The following is a 15,709-nucleotide window of genomic DNA, read 5'->3' on the forward strand; positions in this document are numbered from 1 at the left end:
CCAAGTTTTACCTTGCACAAGTCTAATTATGAATCAGATATTCACAAATGTTTTAATTTAGTCCCTTTATGCTCAGTGAACAAAATTTTACTTTTTTCTGAAAAAACTGGGAAATTTGGATCGCAAAAACTCATCAGTATCCTGGATACTGTGCTTTTAAAAAAATAAAAATAAACCACTACATATATGTGTAAGGGGCCACTTAACCTTTCATCATCATACAGATCTCTTCAGTGTACATGACTTTTTATTGTCATGTAGTGGTTTTATTTTTAAAAATCCACAAGCAGCCTGTGTTTTCCTCTGTCATTATCTGCCCACTCAGTGTTTATACATATCTCAGTCTGAGGTATTGTCACTAGAGCATTAATTGGCCAGTAACACTATTTTTATTAATGTCAATCAAATCATCTTTACATTCATTCAGGCTCTTTCCATTAAGGAGCCACCCCCATTTTTCAAAGGCAATTTATGCATTGTGGGCCGACGCAATTGTGACCAGACCTGCACCATTAATCATACTGTAATCACATTAGTGGTGCCATACATTGTAATAATACAACCACAAAATGCTGCAATTTACATAAATACAAACTTCAAGTGGCAGAGTATGTACAGTTGCTGCTCTTCTACTAGAGCTGAATTAAATAATTTGATAACAAAATAAATCAAAAGTTGAATAAATGTTGCTCAGGTTTAACCTAGTCTCACTCTGCTGCTTTCTGAAAGAGCGCCCATGAGTGAAAGACTTCCCCATTCACATAAACACATGGTCACTTTTTTCATCTTGGGTCAATTTTGCCATTTTAGTTTCAAGAGAATATCACTGTATAATGCACATATGATATTGTCTTTATGGTACGTACCTTTACATTAGTTTGTTTACATACCGTACTGTGTTTCAATAACAATATCTTAAGTTATTCTGGTTCATTTACCAGTGTTAGAGAGAGATATGTTTTAATTTAAATCATGTCTAAAAGTAGCGCCTCCTCATGTACGTTATACCTCATAATTAGCCATTCTCTTGCTACACTGTGTTTGATCATCTGGTAATAATATTTAGTATCACCAAGGTCTTAGCGGTATGCTCATTATTCTGCAACTTCCAAGGTGATGTGATCTCCAAACATTCACCTCCTCAGTATACAGCACAGTTTTACCATAATTACCTATAGCATTCCTGTTGTTGTTGTTGTTTTTTTTGTATACATTAAATTGCAATGTAACCAATGAGGGAAATTAATTATGGTGCACTCGCATTTGTAAGTGGGCTGAAATGGGGAGAGGGTGGATTTACAGTTGTTCATTAGGAATGCACCGTACTGTTGCCTGTGTCTCTCACTTGAACCATCTTGTGTAACCAGGCTAAATTAGTGTGCAATCTCTAGTTCTTGCTGTAAATGAATCTGTCTATCACGTCTTGTCTCTTCTGTTTGCCATGAGTGAGCTGGTCTGCACCTCTGCTTGTTCACGAGACAGAATGAATGTTTAGTATTTTGCATGGGTGTTACTTATTATTTGATTTTAAATTTGTGGTTACTGTTTTGTACTCGTGGCGAAGTTTTTTGGGTTTTTTTACGTACAATTGTATTTGAGGTGTAGGCAGTTGAATAAATAACTTCTACGACTACTGTATATGCAAACTAGCAACTGTGTTAAGTGTTTTATTTTGCTCTTTATTTAAAGCAAACATAGACGGACACAGCTACCACGCTAGCCACCGCGCTCCGAATAGGAAGTGCTCATGGGTGCGTTTACGGCTCCATTGACTCTGGCTCCAATTCGCTCTACATTGAAAAATTGTCACTTCTCTGTAACTGCTGCAGTGAGCCTTGTCATTTTGGTCTTAAATTGTTTGTATTAACCCACTCATGATCCTGGCATTTTTTATTTATTTTTTGCTGTTGTGTCAGTAAATCAAGATATGAACATTAATAACAGTTAGAGAAATCAGGCATTTTCTTTCCCCGAGGTTGCTCCCTCTAGTGGTAGCAACAGATTTGATAGACAGCGTTGCTAAACCAGCGGTGCAGGCGGGATGGGGCGTTACCTTCAACATCCTTGTTCCAGATTGGCTCTTTGGTTGCTACGATACTCGCAGTCGGAGTTCCAAATATGGAACTCGGCTCCAAATTGGCCTCTATAACGACCAGCCTTGATGAGGTCCATTTGACCGGAGCTGCACACTATGGATGACGTCACACTCACTTTGTCTGCTTCTTTATACTGTCAATGATTGTAAGTCATGTTTTGAACAATATTGCACATTTAGAATAGTTCTTTGGGGACAATCAATTAGTTTCAATATTATCGCATATATATTTTCTTCAGCAATCAGGATTTGTGATCGTGACAGACGTACTTGAGGGTTGAAATAAGTATTTTTATTGCGCCTGACTGCAGTAATACTAACTGAGGAGAGGGTCACTTGGAAAGGCACACGTGTGGCAGTGGTGCAGTGTTTGTTCTTGGGAAGTTGCCAAACTGTTCACAGTGTGCAAATGAAAGCCGACAGTCTTTTAAAATGCTGTAAACTCTTCTAACACAGGTTTGCAGTTGGTAGTGATCGCAAAACTTCTAACTTTGAGAAAGCACGCCTCAACTTCATATATGCAGAGATATTTAAATTCTCCAAATCTTTTGCCTATCATCCTAAGGGATCACAGTTTGGTGGAGGTATAAATTGCACAATAAACATTTAGGGAGACAAGACTCCAAGCATAGTACACAAACTACAGTGACAGCCTCAATAAACTGAAATGTAAACCAGTCTGCCACTGCGCAACTCACTCCCTGGGTTTTCTTAACTCAGCGTTTGATAACTGTTACTTTACTAAGGGGCAAATTTATCTAGTCTTTCCAATTAGGAGACCGCTTCTATCACTACTATACAGATTGAGTTAAGTGGCTTGAATAATGTACCTCGACACGACCTCCATGCATAAAACCTACTATACTTCGTTTAAAACCTTGCAAGAAGGAGAGCTTCATGTGTGACATATAATTAAATTCCACCCGCTAATTCAAACTGTTTAATGATGCAGGGAGAACAATTTATTTCAGCAGGCTCTGCAGCAGGGTGGTCCATAGGGGCCAGCAGTGAGGAGGGGGTTTATTAGAAAGTGCTTCAGAGGGCTAGTGTCACCGAGGGAGACTGGAGAGCAAATGGCTGTACTGCTCTTAGACACAAGCATATCTGGTGATCAATGAATAAGTTGTATGCAGTCAGTGATCATTAGGCAATTTGTAAACTACGATACAGCACACCTCATGACTTGTATAATTGTTGTTACGTGACATAAAGAGTAGGTTTTCCCTTCAAATTCTGCTTCTACGGTATGCGAGTTGAGGCCTGGTGTGTGGTCCATTGGTGTTACTCGTGTATTCTTTATTGATGGGAAAAATAACTTGCTCCGGACTACGATGTAAAAAAGAGTTGCAAAAAAAAAAACAACTTTAATTCACAGTAGCAAAATATATTTACATAGCAATTAAATGAAGTTATTCTCAAAAACAAACAATACTACGGTAAAAAACCGTTTGGCTCCGTCCTTACGCTCTGCCTCAACTAGTCCCTTTTTACAGCGCGTGTCCCTTTCCTTATGCGCGTTATTGCTCTTAAAGCGACGGTAACACATTTACGTAACTTAAACAATGGCAATCCTAAAATACTTTCAAATCAACGTTAATGCCATAAATCAAATATAGCCCATGCATAGAAATGAAATATTAGCAAGAAACATAACTTATTAACATTAAAACATCAACAATCTGAATTAGCATGTATTACTAAACATGAACCAAAACTTGGCTCCCACATACCGGCCCCTAATTGTGACCCTGTTACAATTCTAAAATCAAACATGTGGGGACAAAGTATACAAATCTGCTGTATACAGAATGTAGCAGTCTCCTTTAGTGATTGTCCAACTCGGCCTCTTGCAGGAGGCAAATCTTCGTAATGGGCCTGTCCAGTGTACTTGTCTTGGTTTTGACTCTCACCTGACGTACCATCCCAGACTTGTCCGAGGTTATCTGGACCACTCTACCTGTGACCCAAGAATTGCGTGGGGAAGAGTCATCAACGATGAGCACAATGTCTCCTACGGCAAAGTTGCGTTTAGGACGAGTCCATTTCTGCCGCTCTTGGAGCAGAGGCAAATATTCTCTTGTCCAACGCTTCCAGAATATGTCTGACATGTACTGAATCTGTTTCCATCTTTTTCTGGCGTAGAGATCCTGTCTATCAAACAGACCAGGAGGTAGGGTGGGTTTGGTCTTGAGAAGCAAGAGGTGGTTGGGTGTAAGCACCTCAAGATCGTTTGGGTCGCTGGACGCCTTAGTTATTGGTCGACTATTGATAATGGCTTCAGCCTCACACAGCAGAGTGTACAGGCCTTCTTCGTCCAGTGTCTGTAGTTTTAGAGTTGCACTCAGGATTTTCTTTATGGACTTAATTAATCTCTCCCAAACACCTCCGTGGTGGGATCCAGTGGGAGGATTGAACATCCACTGAATATTGTGCTGTTGAAGCCAACCATCAAGCTTGGAGACGTTCCATTCCTCCATGGCTCTCCTGAGCTCCCGTTCAGCACCGATGAAATTAGTTCCATTGTCCGAGCGAAGAATCTTTACTTGGCCTCTTCTAGCTATAAAGCGACGAAGAGCGTGGATAAATGAATCTGTATCCAATGAGGAAGCTACCTCCAAGTGTACCGCACGAACGGTCAGGCAGGTGAATATAACGCCGTACCTTTTCACCATACTTCGACCACGCTTCACCTCAAAAGGACCGAAGTAGTCCACTCCCGTGTTAGTAAAGGGAGGGTCGTCTGGCAGGACTCTGTCTCTAGGAAGATCAGCCATTTGTTGTTGTCCTGCCACTCCTTGTGTACGTCTGCAGACTATGCACTTCGACAGAATCTTTCTTATTGCAGAGTTGGCACCAGGAATCCAATACTTAGTTCTCAACTTAGACAATACGTGATTGCGACCACAGTGAGCCAGATTCTCGTGTATTTCACTGATAATAAGTCTTGTGACATGAAGATCTTTGTTCAAGATTGCTGGACGTTTTGACTCTTCAGGTAATGCAGCTCTGCTGAGCCTTCCTCCAACCCTGAGAATGTCTTTTTCGATCACTGGATTCAACTTAAAAACACTACTACTTCTTTTAATGCCTTGACCTTGTCTGATAGCAGCAAGCTCCTTTGAAAAGGTCTTTGCTTGGCAATAACGAATAATCGCTTCCTCTGCTGCTGTGAGGTCATCCATTGTTAATTTGGTTTGAAGCAGTGTTTTCTTTAAGCTATTTATTTCCTTCCCAACTTCAGCTTGAGTCTTATTAGCACTCAACTCTTTTCTTCTGTGACATAGTTTGAGCAAAATGCTCTTGACTTTCAAAATCCATGCAACTGCTTTCTTGAGACGAAACCATGAAGAGAAGTATAGCAGTAGCTCCTGCACTGCATCCCTTTGTTCTTCAACTGCGTTGGCACAGACCAGGGTATTCTTTACCTCTGGGTCATCTGTAGGTAGGTCTCCGAGGTGTTGCAGGTTCACAGGCCATTCTTCCATGGGCTTACAAAGGAAATCCGGCCCCTGTATCCAAGCATGGCCTTGCATGAAGTTCTCTGCCTTGAGCCCCCTTGATGCAAAATCTGCAGGATTCTGTGAGGTGTTCACGTACCTCCACTGATTTGGTTGGGAACTGTTCAAGATAACGTCTACACGATTAGCAACGAAAGTACGGAATCTACTTGTTGTGTTGCGAATGTATTTAAGCACCGTGGTACTGTCTGACCAAAACACTGATGTCTGCAGTGGAAGATGTATTTCGGATCTCAATACTTTGTCCATGCGAGCTGCCATAGTGGCTGCAGTCAGTTCCATGCGAGGGATTGTCATGGGTTTCAGTGGGGCCACTCTTGCCTTTCCTAACACAAATGAACGGTGAACATGGTTACTGCTGTTTCTTTGTACCAAGTAACTAACCGTCCCATAGCCTTCTTCACTAGCATCGGCAAAGTGATGCAACTGGTTGCAGACTGCCTCACCAAAGCCCACAGGTTTAAAACATCTTGGGACACTAATGTTCTCCAGTCGGAGAAGCTGGTTCTTCCACTCAAACCATTTATGAGCTAGATCATCCGGTATGACAACATCCCAGCCAACTTTCTGCATACAAAGTTCTTGCAGAATCTTCTTTGCCTGAAGGATAACTGGCGCTAGGATCCCCAACGGATCGTAGACTGAACTAACGATGGATAAGATGTTTCGCCTGGTGGGAGCCTTGTCTGACAATATGATCCTGAACCTGAAGCTGTCAGACTGAATGCACCAATGAACTCCCAAAACTCTTTCAATAGGAAGTACATCCCGATCCAAATCAAGGTCTTTAACTTCTGTTGCCCTCTCATCTTCTGAGATTGCAGACAGCACTGCTCTGTTGTTACTTATCCACTTTGTGAGTTTGAATCCACCTGTTTGACATACTGCTCTCAAATCGTGGTATAGCTGCACAGCTTCCTCCTCTGAGGGCACAGACTTTAAACAATCATCCACGTAGAAATTGTGGAGCACTGTGTCAACCGTTTCACTGTTGAACTGATCTCTGTTGTCTTCAGCACATTTGCGCATGGCAAAGCTGGCGCAGCTTGGTGACGAAGTAGCACCAAACAGGTGTACCACCATTTTGTACTCAACCATTTCCTGAGTGATGTCGCCAGATGTCCACCACAAGAATCGCAGAAGGTCAGAGTCTTCATCAGGCACCTTGACCTGGTGGAACATTGCCTCTACGTCCGCCATAAGCGCTACTTCTTCTTGTCTGAATCTGGTAATGACACCGATAAGAGTACTTGTTAGATTTGGTCCCTGTAATAGTTGTTGATTTAACGTGATGCCCTGGTACGAGGCTCCACAGTCGAACACCACTCTGAGTTTGTGCTTCTTGGGATGATAGACCCCGTGATGTGGCAAATACCAGACCTTACCATCGGCGCGACTGAGATCTTGGTTGGGCACTTTCACGGCATATCCTTTCTCAATGATGTTGCTCATGAACATTGAGTATTCCGCGTGAAATGAGGAATTTTTCAAAAACTTTTGCTTTAAGTTCAAAGCACGTTGCTCGGCCACTTTGCGGTTGTTAGGCATTTGAACGTATTTGTTTCTCAAGGGCAGGGCTATGCTGTAATGACCATCCACGAGGGTGGCTGACTGGTTAACCAACTCAAGAAACTGCATGTCCTCTCTTGACATTTGCTGCTTATCATCATTTCCACACTCAGGGAAGTCACTCTTAAACTGCTGACTCCAGAGCTCGTCAAGTGCGCTTACTGAAATGCGATTAACTGAAACTTGTATCAGTCCACTTGTTGTACCTTGAGAAGCCTTTCCTTTGAGGGGTTCACTAATGGTCCAACCTAGTCTTGTCTTCACTGCATATGGACCGCCATTTTCACTGGCAACAACCTGCCAAGGTTCAATTGCTTTAGGTGCATTTGTCCCAATAAGGAGACCAATCCTAGCATCAATCTTGGGGATAGACACTTGCCGAAGATAGGGCCAGTTGTTCACGTAATCTTGTGATGGAATATTTTCAATGGATGCTGGAATGTCACTGTGACTATACATGTCTGGTAATTCCAGAAAGTCATTGGTGTCCAAACTACTCACTTCCAATCCAGACACAACGTAACTATTAATGACCCTTTCTTCTCCCATAGTTTTTAATAAAACATTTGTTTTTCTCCCTGTGAGACTAAGCTCTCGCATTAACTCTTCAGTACAGAAGCAGGCAGTACTTCCAGGGTCAAGGAAAGCGTGAGTTTGCATCACCTTATGTCCTCTTTTGGATTTGACTCGAACTGGTACTATCGCCAAAATGTGCTCTGTGTCGTTTACACTGTGAGGTGTCGTACCCATTCCCACAAATCCATTCACAACTGACTCTGATGGTCTTTCTTCATTTCCACTTGATTCCACTTCAAGCTCTGCATCTTTGGTAGCACCACTAGCCTTAGTCTTTAAGTGTAGCACAGTAGGATGTCTCTGTGAGCAAACCTGACAAATCATTTTCTCCTTGCATGAGTTACTCATGTGTCCTTGTTTTAGGCAACCAAAGCACAGACCTTTAGTTCGCAAGAAGTCAATCTTTTCTTTATGAAGGGATTTCTTCAACTTCTTGCACTGTTCCATTGCATGCTCGGCACCATGACAGAAGAGACAAGGCTTAGAAAATGCACAAACCTGCTTGCCGCTAGTTTTACTCTTTGCTTTTGGATTATCCTCTTGGCTACTAGTGATAGTTGCTGCTGTAGTGAAGCCTCTTTTGTTACTACTTCTCCTTAGCAACCTCTCTTCCACATGACCTTTAACTTGGCTCCTAGCTACGCCATCCTTAATGTCTCCATACAGTGGGTGTAAAGCTTCTTTGGCCTGTTTGTTGACAAAATTCGCAAGGTCTTCAAACTTGGCTCTGCGTTGTTCCCGCTCATGTATTCCACATGCAAATGTTCTCCACCTTTCTCTCAGCTTGTATGGAAGCTTGGCAACGATAGCACGCATATTAGCAGTGTTATCCAGCTCCTCCATATATTCCACATCAATCATTGCATTACAACATCCTGTGAGATAGAGGCCAAAGGTATGAAGAGATTCTCCGTCATCCGACTTGATGGTGGGCCAGTTCAGAGCTTTGTTAATGTATGCCACTGAAATCTTGTAGGCATTCCCAAAGTGTTCTTCCAATAATTTCTTGGCTTCATTATACCCATGTGTGGGATCCATGTGTAGACAGCTCCTAATCAACTCCCTTGGTTGTCCACTTGTGTACTGTTCCAGGTAGTACAATCTGTCCTTGTTACTTTCCGTCTTGTCCTCCACACCATGTTCGAAAGCCCTAATAAAAAGCCGATACTCCAACGGATCTCCGTTAAACACAGGAATGTTCTGAGGTGGCAAGGATGCAAACTTTTGCTGTTTTGTTAGTACTTCGATAACGTTCTGCAATCCATCTCCTGTCTGTGATAGTCTAGTGTTGGCAACACTTGTTCTTGGTGCACCTTGAAGCGCATTAATATGCTGTGCATGTCCTTGTTGTGTGAGGGGTTGACTTGGAGACTGGTGGAAAGCTGACAATTTTCGTTCTGTGCGCGATTCAGCATACGCATTCATTCCGTCATAACCTGATGCTTTGGCGTCGCGTTCTTCAAATTCACTGAGAATCTTGAGCTTTGCCTCATTTTCTGCCAATGCTGTTTGTATTTCTAGCTCCTCCTTTTCTCTTTTGATTTTACCCTCCTTTTCCTCCAGCGTTTGTTTCTGCTTCAAAGAAGATGCCTTGATAAGCAGTGTAGCTCGCTCTATCTCAGCTTTCAGACGAGTAGACGAAGCTCCTGATGCACGAGATGAGTGTCCTGAAGATGCCTTGGAGCTCTTTGAGAATGATGCATTAGAAATGCTGTCTGATGGCTGCAAAATGTCGCTGTTTATAACAACCTTTGATGTACGCAATACAGCCTCTTTAATCCAAGCGTAAGCTGTTTCAGCAAAGGTCCTAAAGTTTTTGGCCTTAGGCTCAAACCAGGAATCTTGATCATTGTTCATATCATCCTCAGATGTTTGCCGAAATAGCTCTTTAACATTGATGTTTAAATCATTAAACTCTTCAAACAGCTTGTCAAAATCCTCCATCAACTGTTTAATTTCCTCTAGATAGGAATTGTCCTCATTTTCCATTAATTGGCGCACTTGCGTCACTGTGCTTGTTAGCTTAGCTAGCTTAGCCTTCCGCAGGTTAATAGCGCGATGTAACCTTTCCTCGTGTGCCTTGGGTGTGACTTTAACAACCCTAGTATCCGCAAGAATGCCTGGCATATCTTCATCCAGCTCCATGTTATTGTTAGCGGCCAGAACGTAACAGCAGTCACAACGGAAAAGGACTTAATTCTTCCAGTTAGCAGGTAGCTTGGCTAATAGCACACTTGCGCATGACTAGGCAAGTTTAATCGTCAAAGTTCCACTTTACTCACGTTCATTACAATTGCAGTGACTCCAGTTCCTTTTCTTGTTGCTTCAAATCCGTCCACCAATGTCCATTGATCCACAGTGAGCTGGTTTTTTACAAATATGCGAGTTGAGGCCTGGTGTGTGGTCCATTGGTGTTACTCGTGTATTCTTTATTGATGGGAAAAATAACTTGCTCCGGACTACGATGTAAAAAAGAGTTGCAAAAAAAAAAACAACTTTAATTCACAGTAGCAAAATATATTTACATAGCAATTAAATGAAGTTATTCTCAAAAACAAACAATACTACGGTAAAAAACCGTTTGGCTCCGTCCTTACGCTCTGCCTCAACTAGTCCCTTTTTACAGCGCGTGTCCCTTTCCTTATGCGCGTTATTGCTCTTAAAGCGACGGTAACACATTTACGTAACTTAAACAATGGCAATCCTAAAATACTTTCAAATCAACGTTAATGCCATAAATCAAATATAGCCCATGCATAGAAATGAAATATTAGCAAGAAACATAACTTATTAACATTAAAACATCAACAATCTGAATTAGCATGTATTACTAAACATGAACCAAAACTTGGCTCCCACATACGGTTTCCATTGTCAGTGAATAAATAAGTGTTGAGTGAGTGTATGTCTTCTATCCACTGCACCTACGCATATCTGATTCTGCTATTGTGATCGATTCAGCAAATGATTAAAAAAGGGCTATGGCAATGACTTTCTGATTTAATTTTACAAGTTTTGCATTAACGTGCTGCTGCTGTAAGTTTTACCATATCACATTCACTACAGAAGTTATCTGAAGTGTGGACCATCACACCACCCCTGTGCCCTGGTGCTTGCACATACTTCAGGAACTTATACACTTGTGGGTATAATTGGGACAAGGTCTTAGTCTTGTTTTGACAAATAATCATAATTAAGTACAGGGATGTTGGCAACCTAAAATGAAGGACAATAGGATACACTCAGTCAGGCCTGAATCAATCACAATTCAATTTTGAGTGTTTTAATGATGGAGGGAAGCCATGAAATTATGCATAAAGATCAATTTGAATTTTGCACATGTCCTCTTTAAAAAAAAAAAAAATACAAATAGGGGCTTATTTTTTTCTTTATTACATTATTGTATTTTCAGCTTTTTTAACCAAATGAGACCCAATGTGTTGTAATAAGTAAATTTGTATATTTGTTGTGGCATATATGTAAATTTGTTAAACTTGGCCAAATTGCGTGTCTTTGGTAAGCGGTAGATCATTCCAAACTGTCACCCAATGGCCGCTACTGTTTTTAAAGGTAATAGCTTCTCCCACAGCGCACAAGCTGACATTCTGTTTTGTATTTCTGTGTGTTTTTTTCTAGATGCTGGCACCAGGCAGTGGCTAGCAGATGAGTCTGGCGGGTAATCCCAAACCACCTATCTATCAACCTGGAGACTATTTCCAGCTTCCCCTACAGAATGTCAAAGCCTCAGTGAGCAGAAGATGAGTCCATCATTTCTCTCACAGACTTTCCCCTCGAGTTTCCATCAAAACACATAAACTCATCACATACCATTATTTTTCTATTATCCTCCCCCCTGTCAATGGTGAGCCAGCGGCGAGTGAGCGAGTTCACTTCTATTGTATGCAGGATGCAAAGGAGATCTACACAATGTGACAAACTGCCTTGGCTCTGAATGGCCTCTGATGGGGCTGGTGCCAGAGATCTTGGCTCTAATGGGAAGCGAGACACTTAAAAAGAGATGACCCTGCCTTTGTTGCCATCACTGTCTCTTTGCCAGAGAGGGAGTCCAGCTCTTCTATTACTCCTGCACTTGCTAATTAGCGTCTGTCACTAGAGTAACTTGTACCTGTCAGTGCTCGCTGCTCTCCTATATTCACTAACTTGAGGCAATTGAAATTGAATGCCAGCTAAGCTCCAACAAACTGCAAATGGTGCATGGGATACACCCTGATTTCCACACTGGCCTGACAGCCTCCTATGTATGAAATGGTTTAAATGAAAGAATGATTATGTAAACTATCTTTTTGTTGCAGGTGTACAATCCAGGGTCACACTTTAGTTTGCAGTACTTGTTACAATGTAACAACATGTAATTGCATGAGTAAGGGTTAAAGCAGCACTGTGTAATATTTCTGGTGGTGCCACCTGCATGACTTCATAGAGAGTAATGCCTCACTTACATCAACTCCGTCACGTTTCCAGTCTGAGATCTGTACGTCTGCTGTAACAATTAGAATATTTTCAAATTAAATAAGATGGTTTACACCACTGCATCACGTCTCCAATCCGTCTGAGTCTATTTCTGACGGCTGCTGCAGCAGTCGTAATGATTCTGTAACAGCTATTTATATCCACACAGAAGATAAACACAGGAAAACTGTCTGTTTTCAATGACACTTTATTGTATTAAGACAGAACCTTTCACCCTGCACTTGCTCCCTATTTCATATCAGGCGCAATTCAAAATATTACTGATTGTGTTTAAATGTACTCTGCACTCTATGGGTCCTCTTTATTTGAGGGAGTTAGTGCAGCCTTATACTCCACCCAGAGCCCTGAGGTCAGCTGACCTGCTCCTGCTGCTGTGCACAAATCCAGGTTCAAAACCAGAGGTGACTGAGCCTGTTCTGTGGCGGCGCCCAGACTATGGAACAGTCTCCCTTTGCCTGTCAAATCCTCTCAGTCTTTAACACAGTTTAAGACTAGACTAAAAACCCAGCTATTCTCCCTGGCATTTAATACTATCTAGACAGGATACTATTATGTTTTAATATACTTTTCCTGTGTATTACGTTACCTTTATATTTGTTTCTTGTTTGTTTCCCTATGGCAGATGCACATGTGATGTGACGGAGTTGGTCTAAATGAAGTGTTAAGTTAAAACCAAACCACTAGTGTTTTGTTGTTTTTTTTATCTTAAGCCATTCTGTGGAATATTCCAAAACAATAACATCTCCATGGAGAAAAGCTGGTGGTGAACCCTTTAACAGAAAAGTTAAGTCTGTGGAGAGATAAGTGCTCTCACAGCAAGAGTGTAAGTTTTTAAGTGCAATACAAAACGGCAGTAATGAAAGAAATGTCTTTAAATGTGTCATTGCGTATTTTGTCGGGTAGGGCTTTAAGGTTAGGGTTGGAGGGATTGGGTTACATGTGTATTACATGTTGTTACATGGTACTAATGAGGTGGGTACATTAAATTAAAAGTAGTGTAAAATAAAGTGTTACTTAATCTTTTTTATATAGCTCTGTACTGATGATGATTATTATGTTGTGTTTTTGGTACTTGAGCTGCCTTAGCCTTCCATCCATTTATGATTACCAAAGCCATTTGTGTCAAATAAAACAGTGCCTATTTACATTAAAGAGACAGAGTGAAAGTGCCTGGCCATTGGTAATTATTGGTCCTATTCCCAGGGCCACTTTGTGTTCACTGAGCTAGAACAAGGTCCAGTTTATTACAGGCATTTCTGCCCCACAGGATTAACTAGGCTGCTCAAATTCATCTCTACACTTTCCATTAGGAAGAATTTTCCACTGACTAGAGTCAAGACTATTCTACATAATAAGCCAAACACAAATTATGGTCTGGGTAACACAAACATTTCATTTGCATGTAGATCAACAGTGACATGTTGACACATTCCCAGTTAGACACAGTCCTATTTTGAGGCTAATCCTGCTTTTGTTTGCACATGCTCAGTCATCCCAAACATTTGACTTGTTTTAAATAATGGCTTTTCCCTGTGATTGTTTATCGCTGTCACATTGGAAATAGATATGTTCGCAGACTAATGCAGGGCTCCTGGCTTGTGTGTGAGAGAAGGAGGCTCAAACTGTGTCTTGTGGCTAAGCTGGATGAGCCACTGACAAAATGTGCACATCTCTGTACAGTAGCCCTTGACCTTGCCAAGCGTCCTCGTGGCCTAGACACCTGTCTGAAATGAAATGACAGATTAGTGGCTCCAAGCCTGAACAGGGGCTTATTTGGAGAGGCACTCATTTCTGTGGAGAAAAAAACATCATGGAATCTAATGTTGGAATGTCACTCTTCCAGATGTACTTTTTCGATCTGATTTGGTCAATAGTATGAGAGGCATGCATAAAAATACTGACATTTATAATGAAAACACATATTTTAATCTGATAAACGCAGCTGTCTTGAGTTGAAGCTTCACAGTGCCTCTATTTCTGTTTCCACAGTGAATACACAATTAAAGAATAATTGTGAGACCAAAAGAGCAAATGCCAAACCCTCATTAATTTAGAAGTCTGTCAAGCCTCCCTCAATAGCCTAATTCCAAATTAAAACCACTGCTGACTAAATTGAAATACAAATGACCATCAATCTGCATTAAAAAAGAAAAAGTATGCAAAGTGCACTACAACAGAGCTCCAAACTTTCCTAAGACCCAGAAAGTGTTATCTTCTTTATAGGCTCTGGCTTTCCTTGGTTTAAAAAACAAAAGGTGATATACAAATGTATTTTGTATTATTCCATTATAAATAACTATACAATAATTAAACACACTACAGAGGTTTTAAGCATGGTGCATAGTGTAACAACTTCCCTGAGATGGACTGAGGTTCTCTTGCTTTGTTATTATTTTTCATATATCTCGTTAATTGTAGTGACATTTTTACTATAATTCAAGAATAGTACTTGGAAAAAATATTGTTCAAGTACAGGTATTGAAAACTAGATATTGTATACATTTCTGGTAACGTAAGAAAACGAAGGGTATCTGAGCTCCAAGTGTAAACCCCTGAGGTCCAAGTGTAAACCCTTGAGGACCCAGGTCCTGGGTCAAGTGTTTATTTCAGAAATGACCAGAAATGACCTGGGTTTCGTTCCCTGTTGAAGAAAACCCTGCCAACATTTTATGTCATGTTTTATTTCTCCTGAGAATGTTTGATAATATGTTATGTATGCACAGGCTTCAGTGAAGATACAAACAATACACACAATACATACATATTTTAAAGTGTATGCTGAAGCTGATTGAAATTGTTTTAATAAATGATCATGTGTTGACAGCAAGTAACAACTCAAAACTCAACACCAGCTTTCATCCTCCTTATAGGTAATTTGAGGTATTTGAGTCTAATCAGCCTAAACTCTAGACACACATCATGTTCCACTCTCACTGTCCACTGTTTACCGAGGAGGTTTTCAGTGACATTTTTGGATTTGGCTTTGGGAAAAGATCTTACATTAGCTGAATCACAATGTAAAATATGTATGGAGGATATTTATAGCAGATTAGTAAATCCATGTGTTTTTTCTCGAAGTGGTTGATTTGTTGATTTGTTATTTGGCATGTAAATCACACCAGAATTTGGCATATTTTTACACTCTGTCTGTTGTCCAGTAATTAGCAAAGACTGAGTTAAGTATCTAGCCTTTGAACTTGTTACCTGGAACGAAATATCTATTGAGATTCCCATCACACTCCTGACCGAAATGAGGCCCTCGAGCCAATATATAATGGGTATGGGTGTTCCTGGATATCCCACAAGTGTCTGAGGAGAGCACATCTGCACAGCAACTAACAGATGTGTGAATAATTGCTGAACTAATCACTTGGAATCAACAGCATTTCCTGCCATGATGTTTATACTTACAAGATGGAACAGAATTAGAATGTACTCTCTGCCATCAGAAACATGCTCG

At 40.9% G+C, this 15,709-nt stretch overlaps 1 protein-coding gene across 2 annotated transcripts in view; it reads left to right on the forward strand.

The window, feature by feature from the left end:
- cd276 (CD276 molecule) overlaps positions 1 to 13,784 on the forward strand; it is a 60,120-nt gene extending 46,336 nt beyond the window's left edge. The window contains exon 8 of one of the 2 annotated variants that reach the window (XM_033985100.2): positions 11,395 to 13,784. The gene's annotated coding sequence lies outside the window, so the exon portion shown is untranslated. The remainder of the gene's footprint in view (positions 1 to 11,394) is intronic. The other variant, XM_033985092.2, reaches the window with a different exon arrangement.
- The last annotated feature ends 1,925 nt before the right edge of the window (positions 13,785 to 15,709 follow it).

Source organism: Periophthalmus magnuspinnatus, chromosome 3 (assembly GCF_009829125.3).
Source record: "Periophthalmus magnuspinnatus isolate fPerMag1 chromosome 3, fPerMag1.2.pri, whole genome shotgun sequence".
Lineage (NCBI taxonomy): Eukaryota > Metazoa > Chordata > Actinopteri > Gobiiformes > Gobiidae > Periophthalmus > Periophthalmus magnuspinnatus.